The sequence below is a fragment of the Oncorhynchus masou genome, chromosome 17 (assembly GCF_036934945.1).
Source record: "Oncorhynchus masou masou isolate Uvic2021 chromosome 17, UVic_Omas_1.1, whole genome shotgun sequence".
In the NCBI taxonomy this organism is placed as follows: domain Eukaryota; kingdom Metazoa; phylum Chordata; class Actinopteri; order Salmoniformes; family Salmonidae; genus Oncorhynchus; species Oncorhynchus masou.
The window spans coordinates 34,943,835-34,959,574 of NC_088228.1; positions in this window are offsets into that span (position 1 = coordinate 34,943,835).

Here is a 15,740-nt window from a genome sequence, read left to right on the forward strand (position 1 = left end):
CTGACTCTTGCTGATGACCCTCAAGCCAAAGGTCACCTCTCCAGGGCTCAAAGGGCATCGCTATGGCGCTGAACAGAGTGCTGTCGCCATGGTTACCCACCTGTCCATTCAGGGATTGAAGGGGGGTATATGGGTATAGAGAGAAATGGCCTGCAGTGGGTTGCCATGTGAAACAAGTGATGACTAACTGGACTAGACTGGACTATAGCTCCCCCAAAGGTTATAAACATACAGTTGAAGTCGGACGTTTACATACACTTAGATTGTAGTCACTAAAACTCGTTTTTCAACCACTCCACAAATTTCTTGTTAACAAACTATAGTTTTGGCAAGTCGGTTAGGACATCTACATTGTGCATGACACAAGTCATTTTTCCAACAATTGTTTACAGACAGATTATTTCACTTATAATTCACTGTATCACAATTCCAGTGGGTCAGAAGTTTACATACACTAAGTTGACTGTGCCTTTAAACAGCTCGGAAAATTCCAGAAAATTATGTCATGGCTTTAGAAGCTTCTGATAGGTTAATTGACATCATATGAGTCATTTGGAGGTATACCTGTGGATGTATTTTAAGGCCTACCTTCAAACTCAGTGCCTCTTTGCTTGACATCATGGGAAAATCAAAAGAAATCAGCCAAGACCTCTGAAAAAAAAAATTGTAGACCTTCACAAGTCTGGTTCATCCGTGTGAGCAATTTTCAAACACCTGGTCATCTGTACAAACAATAGTACACAAGTATAAACACCATGGGACAACGCAGCCGTCATACCGCTCAGGAAGGAGACGCATTCTGTTTCCTAGAGATTAAGTACTTTGGTGCGAAAAGTGCAAATCAATCCCAGAACAACAGCAAAGGACCTTGTGAGGATGCTGGAAAAAAGTATCTATATTCACAGTAAAACGAGTCCTATGTCGACATAACCTGAAAGGCCACTCAGCAAGGAAGAAGCTACTGCTCCAAAACCGCCATAAAAAAGCCAAACTATGATTTGTAACTGCACATTGGGACAAAGTTCATACTTTTTGGAAAAATGTCCTCTGGTCTGATGAAACAAAAATAGAACTGTTTGGAATTTTTAAAAACTGAGTTTAAATGTATTTGGCTCAGGTGTATGTAAACTTCCGATTTCAACTGTATAAGCATATCACATTGCATTATATGTAGTTGTAGATCATGCATTATGAAACTGTATAATAAAGAAGGCAGGCATTAAAGGACATAATATATTGTGAATACATTATAGCTCCTGGGCCTTCAGAGTTTGCTTGATGAAAAACAAACAGCTGGTTTCCAACATGGAGGTTTTGACCATGATATTTAACAATATAAGACGTTTTTGGCTTCTATAGGCTCATGAGCTTGATGAAATTGGTTATGTTTCTGGATGTTTACAACGGAACTCATTATGGTGCAGACACTTTGTTTATAATGTACTTCCGCCATCTAGTGGTTTCTAACGACACATTGAACAATGCTGCTGAACATAGGCAACAATTTTCCTTCATTTTTACAAATATTTTAACATGAACTTGTGATTCTAAACACTCATTAATATTATCAGTGTACACACTGTGATAATATTAATGAATGCTGTAGAATAATAGTGAATACATCAAAACAATGAAATAACACATATGGAATCATGTAGTAACCAAAAAAGTGTTAAACAAAACAAAATATATTTTATATTTGAGATTCTTCAAAGTAGTCAAAGTAGATGACAGCGTTGCACACTCTCTCAACCAGATTCATGTGGTAGTCACATGGAATGCATTTCAACTAACAGGTGTGCCTTCTTAAAAGTTCATCTGTGGAATTTCTTTCCTTCTTAATACATTTGAGCCAATCAGTTGTGCAGGGGTAGGGTTGGTATACATAAGATAGCCATGTGGTAAAATAACAAGTCCATATTATGGCAAGAACAGCTCAAATAAGCAAAGAGAAACGAGAGTCCATCATTACTTTAAGACATGAAGGTCAGTCAGTCTGGAAAATTTGAGCGCAATCACAAAAACCATCAATCACTATGATGAAACTGGCTCTCATGAGGACCACCACAGGAAAGGAAGACCCAGAGTTACCTCTGCTGCAGAGGATAAGTTCATTAGAGTTACCAGCCTCAGAAATTGCAGCCCAAATAAATGCTTCAGAGTTCAAGTAACAGACACATCTCAACGTTAACTGTTCAGAGGAGACTGTGTAAATCAGGCATTCATGGTCGATTTGCTGCAAAGAAACCACTACTAAAGTACACCAATAAGAAGAAAATACTTTCTTGGGCCAAGGAACATGAGCAATGGACATTAGACCGGTGTTAATCTGTCCTTTGGTCTGATGAGTCAAAATTTTAGATTTTTGGTTCCAACTGCCGTGTCTTTGTGAGATGCAGAGTAGGTGAATGGATGATCTCTGCATGTGCGGTTCCCACCGTGAAGCATGGAGGAGGAGGTGTGATGGTGTGGGGGTGCTTTGCTGGTGACACTGATTCATTTAGAATTCATGGCACACTTAACGAGCATTCTGCAGCGATATACTATCCCATCTGTTTTGCATGTAGTGGGACTATCATATCAGGGCTATTTGACCAAGAAGGGGAGTATGGAAGTGCTGCATCAAATGACCTGGCCTCCACAATCACCCGACCTCAACCCAGTTGAAATGGTTTGGGATGAGTTGGGCTGCAGAGTAAAGCAAAAACAGCCAACAGGTACTCAGGAGATGTGGGAACTCCTTCAAGACTGTTGGAAAAGCATTCCAGGTGAAGCTGATTGAGAGAACGCCAAGAGGGTGCAAAGCTGTTATCAAGGCAAAGGGTGGCTACTTTGAAGAATCTCAAATGTAAAATATATTTTCAATTTTTAAACACTTTTTTTGGTTACTATATGATTCCATGTGTTATTTCATAATATTGATGAAATAACACAAAAGACAACCCCCTGAATGAGTAGGTGTGTCCAAACGTTTGACTTTTACTGTATATAAATATATACATTTCCCCAAACATATATGGGGGATTGGAAATAATGCAGAAAATTACATTGATGGAAGCTACAATCTGCAATATTAAAGCTGATATTAACAGTTGATATTAACATTTTGACATTGTCAAAAAAAATCTTGCCTACAGAAGTTCTCAGATTGATGTGTGTTGTTCGTTCGAAGTGCCATCTACCTTAGCGGGCGGTATCTGCATTCGCTATGAATTCTGGACTTTATGGTTCACTATGAGCAAACAAATACACAGGAAGTCGAAACTTCAATTCTTCCAGTGAAATTAAAATGTGCTAGTTCTAGCTTCTGATTTGGATAATTGTAATGTTTATGATGAAAAAGTAATGTTGTTAATATACAGTTGAAGTCAGAAATTTACATACACCTTAACCAAATACATTTAAGCTCAGTTTTTCACAATTTAATCCTAATAAAAATTCCCTGTCTTAGGTCAGTTAGGATCACCACCTTATTTTAAGAATGTGAAATGTCAAAATAATAGTAGAGAGAATGATTTATTTCAGCTTTTATTTCTATTATCACATTCACAGTGGGTCAGAAGTTTATATACACTCAATTTGCTCGCACATGCTTTTTCAGTTCTGCCCAAAAATGTTATATGGGATTGAGGTCAGGGCTTTGTGATGGCCACTCCACTACCTTGACTTTGTTGTCCTTAAGCCATTTTTCCACAACTTTGGAAGTATGTTTGGGGTCATTGTCCATTTGGAAGACCCATTTGCAACCAAGCATTAACTACCTGACTGATGTCTTGAGAGGTTGCTTCAATATATCCACATAATTTTCTTACCTCATGTTGCCATCTATTTTGTAAAGTGCACCAGTCCCTCCTGCAGCAAAGCAGCCCCACAACATGATGCTGCCACCCCCGTGCTTCTCGGTTGGGATGGTGTTCTTCGGCTTGCAAGCATCCCCCTTTTTCCTCCAAACATAATGATGGTCATTATGGCCAAACAGTTCTATTTTTGTTTCATCAGACCAGAGGACATTTCTCCAAAAAGTACGAACTTTGTCCCCATGTGCAGTTGCAAACTGTAGTCTGGCTTTTTTTTATGGCGGTTTGGAGCAGTGGCTTCAGGTTATGTCGATATAGGACTCAATTTACTGTGAATAGATACCGTTGTACCGGTTTCCACCAGCATCTTCACAAGATCCTTTGCTGTTGTTCTGGGATTGATTTGCACTTTCCGCACCAAAGTACGTTCATCTCTAGGAGACAGAACGCGTCTCCTTCCTGAGCGGTATGACGGCTGCGTGGTCCCATGGTGTTTATACTTGCGTACTATTGTTTGTACAGATGAACATGGTATCATCAGGTGTTTGGAAATTGCTCCCAAGGATGAACCAGACTTGTGGAGGTCTACAATTTTTTCTGAGGTCTTGGCTGATTTCTTTTGATTTTCCCATGACGTCAAGCAAAGAGACACTGAGTTTGAAGGTAGGCTTTGAAATACATCCACAGGTACACCTCCAATTGACTCAAATGATGTCAATTAGCCTATTAGAAGCTTCTAAAGCCATGACATGATTTTCTGGAATTATCCAAGCTGTTTAAAGGCACAGTCAACTTAGTGTATGTAAACTTCTGACCCACTGAAATTGTGATACAGTGAATTAGTTTTAATGACTCCAATCTAAGTGTTATTGTTTTTGTTGTTGTTTTATTTCTTTACTTACACACACACACCTGTTCACCTGTTGTATTCGGCACACGTGACAAATAAACTTTGATTTGATTTTATTTGAAACATGTAAGGTCCATGTGAAGGCTTGTGCTTTTGGAGAACATGATCAAATAGTAGAGGAAAAATCAAAGATTTTGTAAGTAGCCTAAAATGTGTACATCCTCACTTGCCTTGCCTATGATATGACTGAGCAAACCAGACAGAAATGAAAGTGGAACATATAACATTTATCATTGAAATTGTATTTAAGAACAGAAGTTTGTCAACATAATTTACCCATTTAAGACCAGATCAACTTTGTCAGTGTTGTGATCAAGGTTACACTTAATTAGATGCAGTTTACACAAAGACACATCTGTACATGTTAAGCTTGTTCGAGCTGCAGGTACATCTCCATTTTACACATTGCACATTACACATTTTCTTGCAGGAGCAGTGCACAAGCTCCAAGATGCCAGCTGGAGCTGGAGGGAGTGTCATCCAGTCGATCACCAAGAAGTCTCCCTCAATCTTCTAGCCGTGGGCCACTGGGGGATGTCTGGCTAGCTCTGTAGGCTCCTCCAGTGTATGACTGCTTAGTTGTTTGCCCATTTTTGTTTGGTGATAGACCCCTGTCTGAGCACTTTCTGTTGCTGAACATCTGACATCTTGTTTGATATACATCACTTTTTGATCATACAGGTCACACATGAAAGCTTCTATGGCTAAATATACAGTGCATCCAGAAAGTATTCAGATCCCTTGACTTTTTCCACATTTGGTTAAGTGACAGCTTTATTATAAAATGGATTTAAAAAAATGTTTTAACTTATAAATCTACACACAGTACCCCATCATGACAAAGCAACACTCATGTCTTGGCTGTGGGCCTTGGGTTGTTGTCCTGTTGGAAGGTGAACCTTCGCCCCAGTCTGAGGTTCTGGAGCAGGTTTTCAAAGATCTTTCTGTACTTTGCTCCGTTCAGCTTTCCTTTGATCCTGACTAGTCTCCCAGTCCCTGCCGCTGAAAAACATATTCACACTATGTTGCTGCTACTACCATGCTTCACCGTAGGGATGGTTCCTGGTTTCTTCCAGACATGACACATGGCATTCAGGCCAAAGAATTCAATCTTCATTTTATCAGACCAGAGAATCTTGTTTCTCATGGTCAGAGTCCTTTAGGTGCCTTTTGGCAAACTCCAAGCGGGCTGTCGTGCCTTTAACTGAGGAGTGGCATCCGTCTAACCACTCTACAATAAAGGCCTGATTGGTGGAGTGCTGCAGAGATGGTTGTCCTTCTGGAAGTTTCTCCCATCTCCACAGAGGAACTCTGGAGCTTTGTCAAAGTCACCCTCTGGTTCTTGGTCACTTTCCTGACTAAGGACTTTCTCCCCCGATTGCTCAGTTTGGCCGGGTGGCCAGCTCTACGAAGAGTATTGGTGGTTCCAAACTTCTTCCATTAAATAATGATGGAGGCCACTGTGATCTTGGGGACCTTCAATGCTGCAGACATTTTTTTAACCCTTCTCCAAATCTGTGCTTCGACACAGTCCTGTCTCGGAGCTCCACAGTAAATTCCTTCGACCTCAAGGTTTGTTTTTTTGCTCTGAAATGCACAGTCAACTGTGGGACCTTATATAGACAGGTGTGTGCCTTTCCAAGTCATGTCCAATCAATTGAATTTTCAGTTTTACTGATTGGGCTCATTTAATCTTGAAGATCAAGGGGTATAACATTTAATGGAATGACTGGAATTCTGATAGACTTTGGTTTTTAATGTAAAGATATAATTTTATTGTATTATTATATGTAGTAGAAAGCAATGGGTTAGAAGAAGCCTACATAACCAATCCATTAAGTAAAATGTAACATATATGGCCAGTTTTGTAACTTTAACATTGATTTATCCTGAAATAGATGTCGTTCAATAGGTAACATACATGTTTGTCTTCTTCTAATGCCTCTTAAGGGGAAAGTAATCTAAAAGTAACGGAATATAATCAGATTATGCTACTGAGTTTGGGTAATCCAAAAGGTATGTTACTGATTACAATTTTGGACAGGTAATTTATCTGTAACGGATTATATTTAGAAAGTAACCTACCCAACACTGGTTATAAACTACACATCCACTGCATGAAGGCCTGTTCGCAAAACTATGTGGAGATACTGTATGCAGGGGCGCAACTTTGGTTTTAGAAGCGGGGGGGGGACATAATTATTATTATTTAATGTATTTATTTTTATCCAGTCGGATAAACACTCCAAACAGCCTAGCCGACAGCTCTGAGGCATCCTCATGGTCCTAAAGCACACTGTTGCCTCGTTTTGATAAATTATAAAACTGGGGGGACAAAAATGCAATTTCAGAATGTGGGGGTGAAAGTGAAAGTGAAAGTTGCGCCCCTGAAGATATGTGATCAGAGCATGGCAATGTTCTATTTCACAATGGGGCTTGGTGGTTATCGAGGGAGTGTTGGAAAGATTTTGCACATTGCACGTCACATCAAACATCTCCAATCCAAAGTTAAATCTAGAATTGGCTTCCTATTTCGCAATAAAGCATCCTTCACTCATGCTGCCAAACATACCCTTGTAAAACTGACCATCCTACCAATCCTCGACTTCGATGTCATTCACAAAATAGCCTCCAATACCATACTCAATAAATTGGATGCAGTGTATCACAGTGCCATCCGTTTTGTCACCAAAGCCCCATATACTACCCACCACTGCGACCTGTAAGCTCTCGTTGGCTGGCCCTCGCTTCATACTCATCGCCAAACACACTGGCTCCAGGTCATCTACAAGACCCTGCTAGGTAAAGTCCCCCCTTATCTCAGCTCGCTGGTCACCTGAGCAGCACCCACCTGTAGCACAAGCTCCAGCAGGTATATCTCTCCGGTCACCCCCAAAACCAATTCTTCCTTTGGCCGCCTCTCCTTCCAGTTCTGACTGGAACGAACTACAAAAATCTCTGAAACTGGAAACACTTTTCTCCCTCACTACTAAACAATGTATACGAAAAGCTTCAGTCTGGTTTTAAACCCCATCATAGCACTGAGACGGCACTTGTGAAGGTGGTAAATTACATTTTAATGGCATCGGACAGAGGCTCTGCATCTGTCCTCGTGCTCCTAGACCTTAGTGCTGCTTTTGATACCATCGATCACCACATTCTTTTGGAGAGATTGGAAACCCAAATTGGTCTACACGGACAAGTTCTGGCCTGGTTTAGATCTTATTTGTCGGAAAGATATCAGTTTGTCTCTGTGAATGGTTTGTCCTCTGACAAATCAACTGTAAATTTCGGTGTTCCTCAAGGTTCCGTTTTAGGACCACTATTGTTTTCACTATATATTTTACCTCTTGGGGATGTTATTCGAAAACATAATGTTAACTTTCACTGCTATGCGGATGTGTTACGGTTTTCTATAGGCGAAGGAGAGTCGGACCAAAATGCGGCATGTAGATTTACGATCCATGTTTAATGAATTGAAGAAACACGAATCAAAATACAAACACTACAAAAACAATGAACATAACGAAAACCGAAACAGCCTAATACTGGTGAAAACTAATACACGACAGACAAAAGGACACTAAGGACATAAGGACAATCACCCACGAAACACTCAAAGAATATGGCTGCCTAAATATGGTTCATAATCAGAGACAACGATAAACACCTGCCTCTGATTGAGAACCACTTCAGACAGCCATAGACTTATCTAGAACACCCCACTAAGCTACAATCCCAATACAAAACACTGTGAAGCACCTCGGCGTTACTCTGGACCCTGATCTCTCTTTTGAAGAACAGGATCCAGAGTAACGCACAGGTCCTTCACAGTTTTATTTGAGACGACTGTACAACCATTAAGATTAATTGTCAGATTCAAGAGAAGATCTCTTTGTTTCTTGGGACCTAGAACAGGCAACATATCAAGACCATTTCAAGGACAGCTTTTTTCCATCTACGTAACATTGCAAAAATCAGATACTTTCTGTCCAAAAATGATGCAGAAAAATTAATCCATGCTTTTGTCACTTCTCGGTTAGACTACTGCAATGCTCTACTTTCCGGGTACCCGGATAAAGCACTAAATAAACTTCAGTTAGTGCTAAATACGGCTGCTAGAATCCTGACTAGAACCAAAAAATTGGATCATATTACTCCAGTGCTAGCCTCTCTACACTGGCTTCCTGTCAAAGCAAGGGCTGATTTCAAGGTTTTACTGCTAACCTACAAAGCATTTCATGGGCTTGCTCCTACCTACTATCTCTCTGATTTGGTCCTGCCGTACATACCTACACGTACGCTACGGTCACAAGACGCAGGCCTCCTAATTGTTCCTAGAATTTCTAAGCAAACAGCTGGAGGCAGGGCTTTCTCCTATAGAGCTCCATTTTTATGGAACGGTCTGCCTACCCATGTCAGAGACGCAAACTCGGTCTCAACCTTTAAGTCGTTACTGAAGACTAATCTCTTCAGTGGGTCATATGATTGAGTGTAGTCTGGCCCAGGAGTGGGAAGGTGAACGGAAAGGCTCTGGAGCAAAGAACCGCCCTTGCTATCTCTGCCTGGCCGGTTCCCCTCTTTCCACTGGGATTCTCTGCCTCTAACCCTATTACAGGGGCTGAGTCACTGGTTTACTGGGGCTCTCTCATGCCGTCCCTGGAAGGCATGCATCACCTGAGTGGGTTGATTCACTGATGTGGTCATCCTGTCTGGGTTGGCGCCCCCCCTTGGGTTGTGCCATGGCGGAGATCTTTGTGGGCTATACTCAGCCTTGTCTCAGGATGGTAAGTTGGTGGTTGAAGATATCCCTCTAGTGGTGTGGGGGCTGTGCTTTGGCAAAGTGGGTGGGGTTATATCCTTCCTGTATGGCCCTGTCCGAGGGTGTCCTCGGATGGGGCCACAGTGTCTCCTGACCCCTCCTGTCTCAGCCTCCAGTATTTATGCTGCAGTAGTTTATGTGTCGGGGGTTAGGGTCAGTTTGTATATCTGGAGTACTTCTCCTGTCCTATTCGGTGTCCTGTGTGAATCTAAGTGTGCGTTCTCTAATTCTCTCCTTCTCTCTTTCTTTCTCTCTCTCGGAGGACCTGAGCCCTAGGACCATGCCCCAGGACTACCTGACATGATGACTCCTTGCTGTCCCCAGTCCACCTGGCCGTGCTGCTGCTCCAGTTTCAACTGACCTGAGCCCTAGGACCCTGCCCCAGGACTACCTGACATGATGACTCCTTGCTGTCCCCAGTCCACCTGACCGTGCTGCTGCTCCAGTTTCCACTGTTCTGCCTTATTATTATTCGACCATGCTGGTCATTTATGAACATTTGAACATCTTGGCCTTGTTCTGTTATAATCTCCACCCGGCACAGCCAGAAGAGGACTGGCCACCCCACATAGCCTGGTTCCTCTCTAGGTTTCTTCCTAGGGAGTTTTTCCTAGCCACCGTGCTTCTACACCTGCATTGCTTGCTGTTTGGGGTTTTAGGCTGGGTTTCTGTACAGCACTTTGAGATATCAGCTGATGTACGAAGGGCTATATAAATAAATTTGATTTGATTTGATGACTAGCTTTAAGCACCAGCTGTCAGAGCAGCTTACAGATTACTACACCTGTACATAGCCCATCTATAATTTAGCCCAAACAACTACCTCTTATCCTACTGTATTTATTTGTTTTGCTCCTTTGCACCGCCTTATTTCTATCTCTACTTTGCACATTCTTCCACTGCAAATCAACCATTCCAGTGTTTTACTTGCTATATTTGTATTTATTTCGCCACCATGGCCTTTTTTTTGCCTTTACCTCCCTTACCTCACCTCACTTGCTCACATTGTATATAGACTTATTTTTCTACTGTATTATTGACTATATGGTTGTTTTACTCCATGTGTAACTCTGTGTTGTTGTATGTGTCGAACTGCTTTGCTTTATCTTGGCCAGGTCGCAAATGTAAATGAGAACTTGCTGGTTAAATAAAGGTTAAATAAATAAATAAATAAATATACATTGAGAGAGGAACTGTTGTCATTCACAATGGATTTTTTAAAAACTGACTTGGTTAACTTTCTGTGTTATGAAAATAAAATAACAGAAAACAGCATCAGTAAGTGTCCCACACGAGTGATAACTGCTCACCTCCAACGCTTGGAAGAGCACTTTGGGATGGACCTTCTTTCTAATCCGTTTGACTGTGTTCCTGGTTCAGCTGGTGTAGTGAATATGCTGGTATATGCTGGTGAGTGAAATCGAACAGCTGATTGAGCTGTTATTTGACCGAATGCTGCCGTTTTGGCAGTGGTGTAAAGCACTTAAGTAAAAATATTTTAAAGTACTCCTTAAGTCATTTTTGGAGGTATCTGTACTTTACTTTAGTATTTATATTTCTGACAACTTTTACTTTTACTTCTCTACGTTCCTAAAGAAAATTATGTATTTTTTACTACATACATTTTCCCTGACACCCAAAAGTACTCGTGACATTTCGAATGCTTAGCAGGACAGGAAAAGTGTTCAATTCACACACTTCTCAAGAGAACATCCCTGGTCATCCCTACTGCCTCTGATCTGATGGACTCACTAAACACAGATGCTTTGTTTGTAAATTATGTCTGAGTGTTGGAGTGTGCCTCTGGCTATATAAAATATATATATATGGTGCCATCTGGTTTGCTTTATAAAGGAATTTGAAATGATGTATACTTTTATTTTTGATACTTAAGAAAATAAAACCAAATACTTTTAGACTTTTACTCAAGTAGTATTTTACTGAGTGACTTTCAATTTTACTTGAGTCATTTTCTATTAAGGTGTCTTTACTTTTACTCAAGTATGACTATTGAGTACTTTTCCCACCACTGAGTTTTGGTTCCTGACTCAAATAGAATACCCTGCCATCTCCCTCTGAGCATTAATGCCGCGTTCAAAACTACTGGGAACTCAAAACTGGGAACTCGGAAATCTCAGACTTCTGAATTCCGACTTAGGGCGTTCAAGACAACTGGGAAAAATAGTTTTGAATGGTCATCCAACTCGGAATTCCAACTCTGGAACTCGGGCCTCTTTCTAGATCTCTGACTTTCTGACCTAAAGATCACTGAGGTCATGATTTGGCCATATATTTTTCCAAGTTGTCTTTAAAACACCATGGGCCTCCCGGGTGACGCAGTGGTTAAGGGCGCTGTACTGCAGCGCCAAATCAAATCAAATCAAATTAAATTTTATTTGTCACATACACATTGTTAGCAGATGTTAATGCGAGTGTAGCGAAATGCTTGTGCTTCTAGTTCCGACAGTGCAGTAATAACCAACAAGTAATCTAACTAACAATTCCTAACAATGCATGCTAACAATACATGCTCTCGATTGTGCATCTGTAGAAGTTTGTGAGTGCTTTTGGTGACAAGCTGAATTTCTTCAGCCTCCTGAGGTTGAAGAGGCGCTGCTGCGCCTTCTTCACGATGCTGTCTGTGTGGGTGGACCAATTCAGTTTGTCTGTGATGTGTATGCTGAGGAACTTAAAACTTACTACCCTCTCCACTACTGTTCCATCGATGTGGATAGGGGGGTGTTCCCTCTGCTGTTTCCTGAAGTCCACAATCATCTCCTTTGTTTTGTTGACGTTGAGTGTGAGGTTATTTTCCTGACACCACACTCCGAGGGCCCTCACCTCCTCCCTGTAGGCCGTCTCGTCATTGTTGGTGATCAAGCCTACCACTGTTGTGTCGTCCGCAAACTTGATGATTGAGTCGTGGGTGAACAGGGAGTATAGGAGAGGGCTCAGAACGCACCCTTGTGGGGCCCCAGTGCTGAGGATCAGCGGGGTGGAGATGTTGTTGCCTACCCTCACCACCTGGGGGCGGCCCGTCAGGAAGTCCAGTACCCAGTTGCACAGGGTGGGGTCGAGACCCAGGGTCTCGAGCTTGATGATGAGCTTGGAGGGTACTATGGTGTGCCGAGCTGTAGCCGATGAACAGCATTCTCACATAGGTATTCCTCTTGTCCAGATGGGTTAGGGCAGTGTGCAGTGTGGTTGAGATTGCATCGTCTGTGGACCTATTTGGGCGGTAAGCAAATTGGAGTGGGTCTAGGGTGTCAGGTAGGGTGGAGGTGATATGGTCCTTGACTAGTCTCTCAAAGCACTTCATGATGACGGAAGTGTGTGCTACGGGGCGGTAGTCGTTTAGCTCAGTTACCTTAGCTTTCTTGGGAACAGGAACAATGGTGGCCCTCTTGAAGCATGTGGGAACAGCACACTGAGATAGGGATTGATTGAATATGTCCGTAAACACACCAGCCAGCTGGTCTGCGCATGCTCTGAGGGTGCGGCTGGGGATGCCGTCTGGGCCTGCAGCCTTGCGAGGGTTAACACGTTTAAATGTTTTACTCACCTCGGCTGCAGTGAAGGAGAGTCCGCATGTTTTCGTTGCAGGCCGTGTCAGTGGCACTGTATTGTCCTCAAAGCGGGCAAAGAAGTTATTGGCCATATACCACACCCCTCGGGCCGTATTGCTTAATTTTACTCTTTGAGGAAAATGTCTATCTATCAAAAGCCCAGCACACCCTGTAAATCTCCAGGACTAGGGTTAGGGACTCTGTTAAACTTAATTGAACTATTATTGACGGAAACTGCTACAAGTAGCTGTAATAACAGGTTGTAGTGTATATTGTGTGCTGATAGGTGTATTGTGTTGTTGTAGTAAAATGACTGGTCTGTATTGTGTTTCTTTTTTTCACCTTTATTTAACCAGGTAGGCTAGTTGAGAACATGTTCTCGTTTGCAACTGCGACTTGGCCAAGATAAAGCATAGCAGTGTGAACAGACAACACAGAGTTACACATGGAGTAGGATAGTCAGTTTTACTAGGGTAAGTTTGGCGGCGTGAGTGAAGGAGGCTTTGTTGCGGAATAGAAAGCCGACTCTAGATTTGATTTTAGATTGGAGATGTTTGATATGAGTCTGGAAGGAGAGTTTACAGTCTAGCCAGACACCTAGGTACTTATAGATGTCCACATATTCTAGGTCGGAACCATCCAGGGTGGTGATGCTAGTCGGGCGTGCGGGTGCAGGCAGCGAACGGTTGAAAAGCATGCATTTGGTTTTACTAGCGTTTAAGAGCAGTTGGAGGCCACGGAAGGAGTGTTGTATGGCATTGAAGCTTGTTTGGAGGTTAGATAGCACAGAGTCCAAGGACGGGCCGGAAGTATACAGAATGGTGTCGTCTGCGTAGAGGTGGATCAGGGAATCGCCCGCAGCAAGAGCAACATCATTGATATATACAGAGAAAAGAGTCGGCCCGAGAATTGAACCCTGTGGCACCCCCATAGAGACTGCCAGAGGACCGGACAACATGCCCTCTGATTTGACACACTGAACTCTGTCTGCAAAGTAGTTGGTGAACCAGGCAAGGCAGTCATCAGAAAAACCGAGGCTACTGAGTCTGCCAATAAGAATATGGTGATTGACAGAGTCGAAAGCCTTGGCAAGGTCGATGAAAACGGCTGCACAGTACTGTCTTTTATCGATGGCGGTTATGATATCGTTTAGTACCTTGAGTGTGGCTGAGGTGCACCCGTGACCGGCTCGGAAACCAGATTGCACACCGGTGGGATTCGAGATGGTCAGTGACCTGTTTGTTGACTTGGCTTTCGAAGACCCTAGATAGGCAGGGGAGGATGGATATAGGTTTGTAACAGTTTGGGTCCAGGGTGTCTCCCCCTTTGAAGAGGGGGATGACTGCGGCAGCTTTCCAATCCTTGGGGATCTCAGACGATATGAAAGAGAGGTTGAACAGGCTGGTAATAGGGGTTGCGACAATGGCGGCGGATAGTTTCAGAAATAGAGGTGACCGGCTCGGAAACCAGATTGCACACCGGTGGGATTCGAGATGGTCAGTGACCTGTTTGTTGACTTGGCTTTCGAAGACCCTAGATAGGCAGGGGAGGATGGATATAGGTTTGTAACAGTTTGGGTCCAGGGTGTCTCCCCCTTTGAAGAGGGGGATGACTGCGGCAGCTTTCCAATCCTTGGGGATCTCAGACGATATGAAAGAGAGGTTGAACAGGCTGGTAATAGGGGTTGCGACAATGGCGGCGGATAGTTTCAGAAATATAGGGTCTGGATTGTCAAGCCCAGCTGATTTGTACGGGTCCAGGTTTTGCAGCTCTTTCAGAACATCTGCTATCTGGATTTGGGTAAAGGAGAACCTGGAGAGGCTTGGGCGAGTAGCTGCGGGGGGGGGCGGAGCTGTTGGCCGAGGTTGGAGTAGCCAGGAGGAAGGCATGGCCAATGGCCAGAAATGCTTGTTGAAGTTTTCGATAATCATCGATTTATCGGTGGTGACCGTGTTACCTAGCCTCAGTGCAGTGGGCAGCTGGGAGGAGGTGCTCTTGTTCTCCATGGACTTCACAGTGTCCCAGAACTTTTTGGAGTTTCTGCCTGAAGAAGCTGGCCTTTGCTTGTTAGGGAATAATCTGAATTTGTTGGTAACATATGTAAGATGTTTTATATTCATCATATGTTTGTAAGTTACTTCTCATCAGAATGGTAATACTGTGGCGGGGTTGCAGTTATCTGTTCTATGTCAAGACTAAGTTGCATGGGCCGCAGAGAGGGGAGAGGTCAAAGTGTCATCATGTGTAAACATATATTTTGCTCCACTGTGTGTGTGCCAGTCACACCCTACTTTTCCCATCGGGAAAAAGGAGGATGGCAGTGTCTGGAATCATTCTCATGCTCCCTTTTATCTTAACCTATAGCCTCACTCTCCTCTCCGTGAGCTTGTCCAGGATTGGTTGTATTTAGAATTGGTTGTATCTAAATGACAATTTGATATATGCCTGTTGATATGGAGGATTGGTTTATGGTTCTGAGTTTGAGAAAGGAGACAAAACTGAACGATAATTTATAGCCAACTCTGTCTGGCTAGGGGATACTCCTCTCTGAAGTAAAGACTTTCTTTGTGTAAGTTCCTGGGACCTGTGGATTGTCATGTCGTCTAGGGGGGTGTGGATCTTCGCTATAAAGGATCCCATTTGCC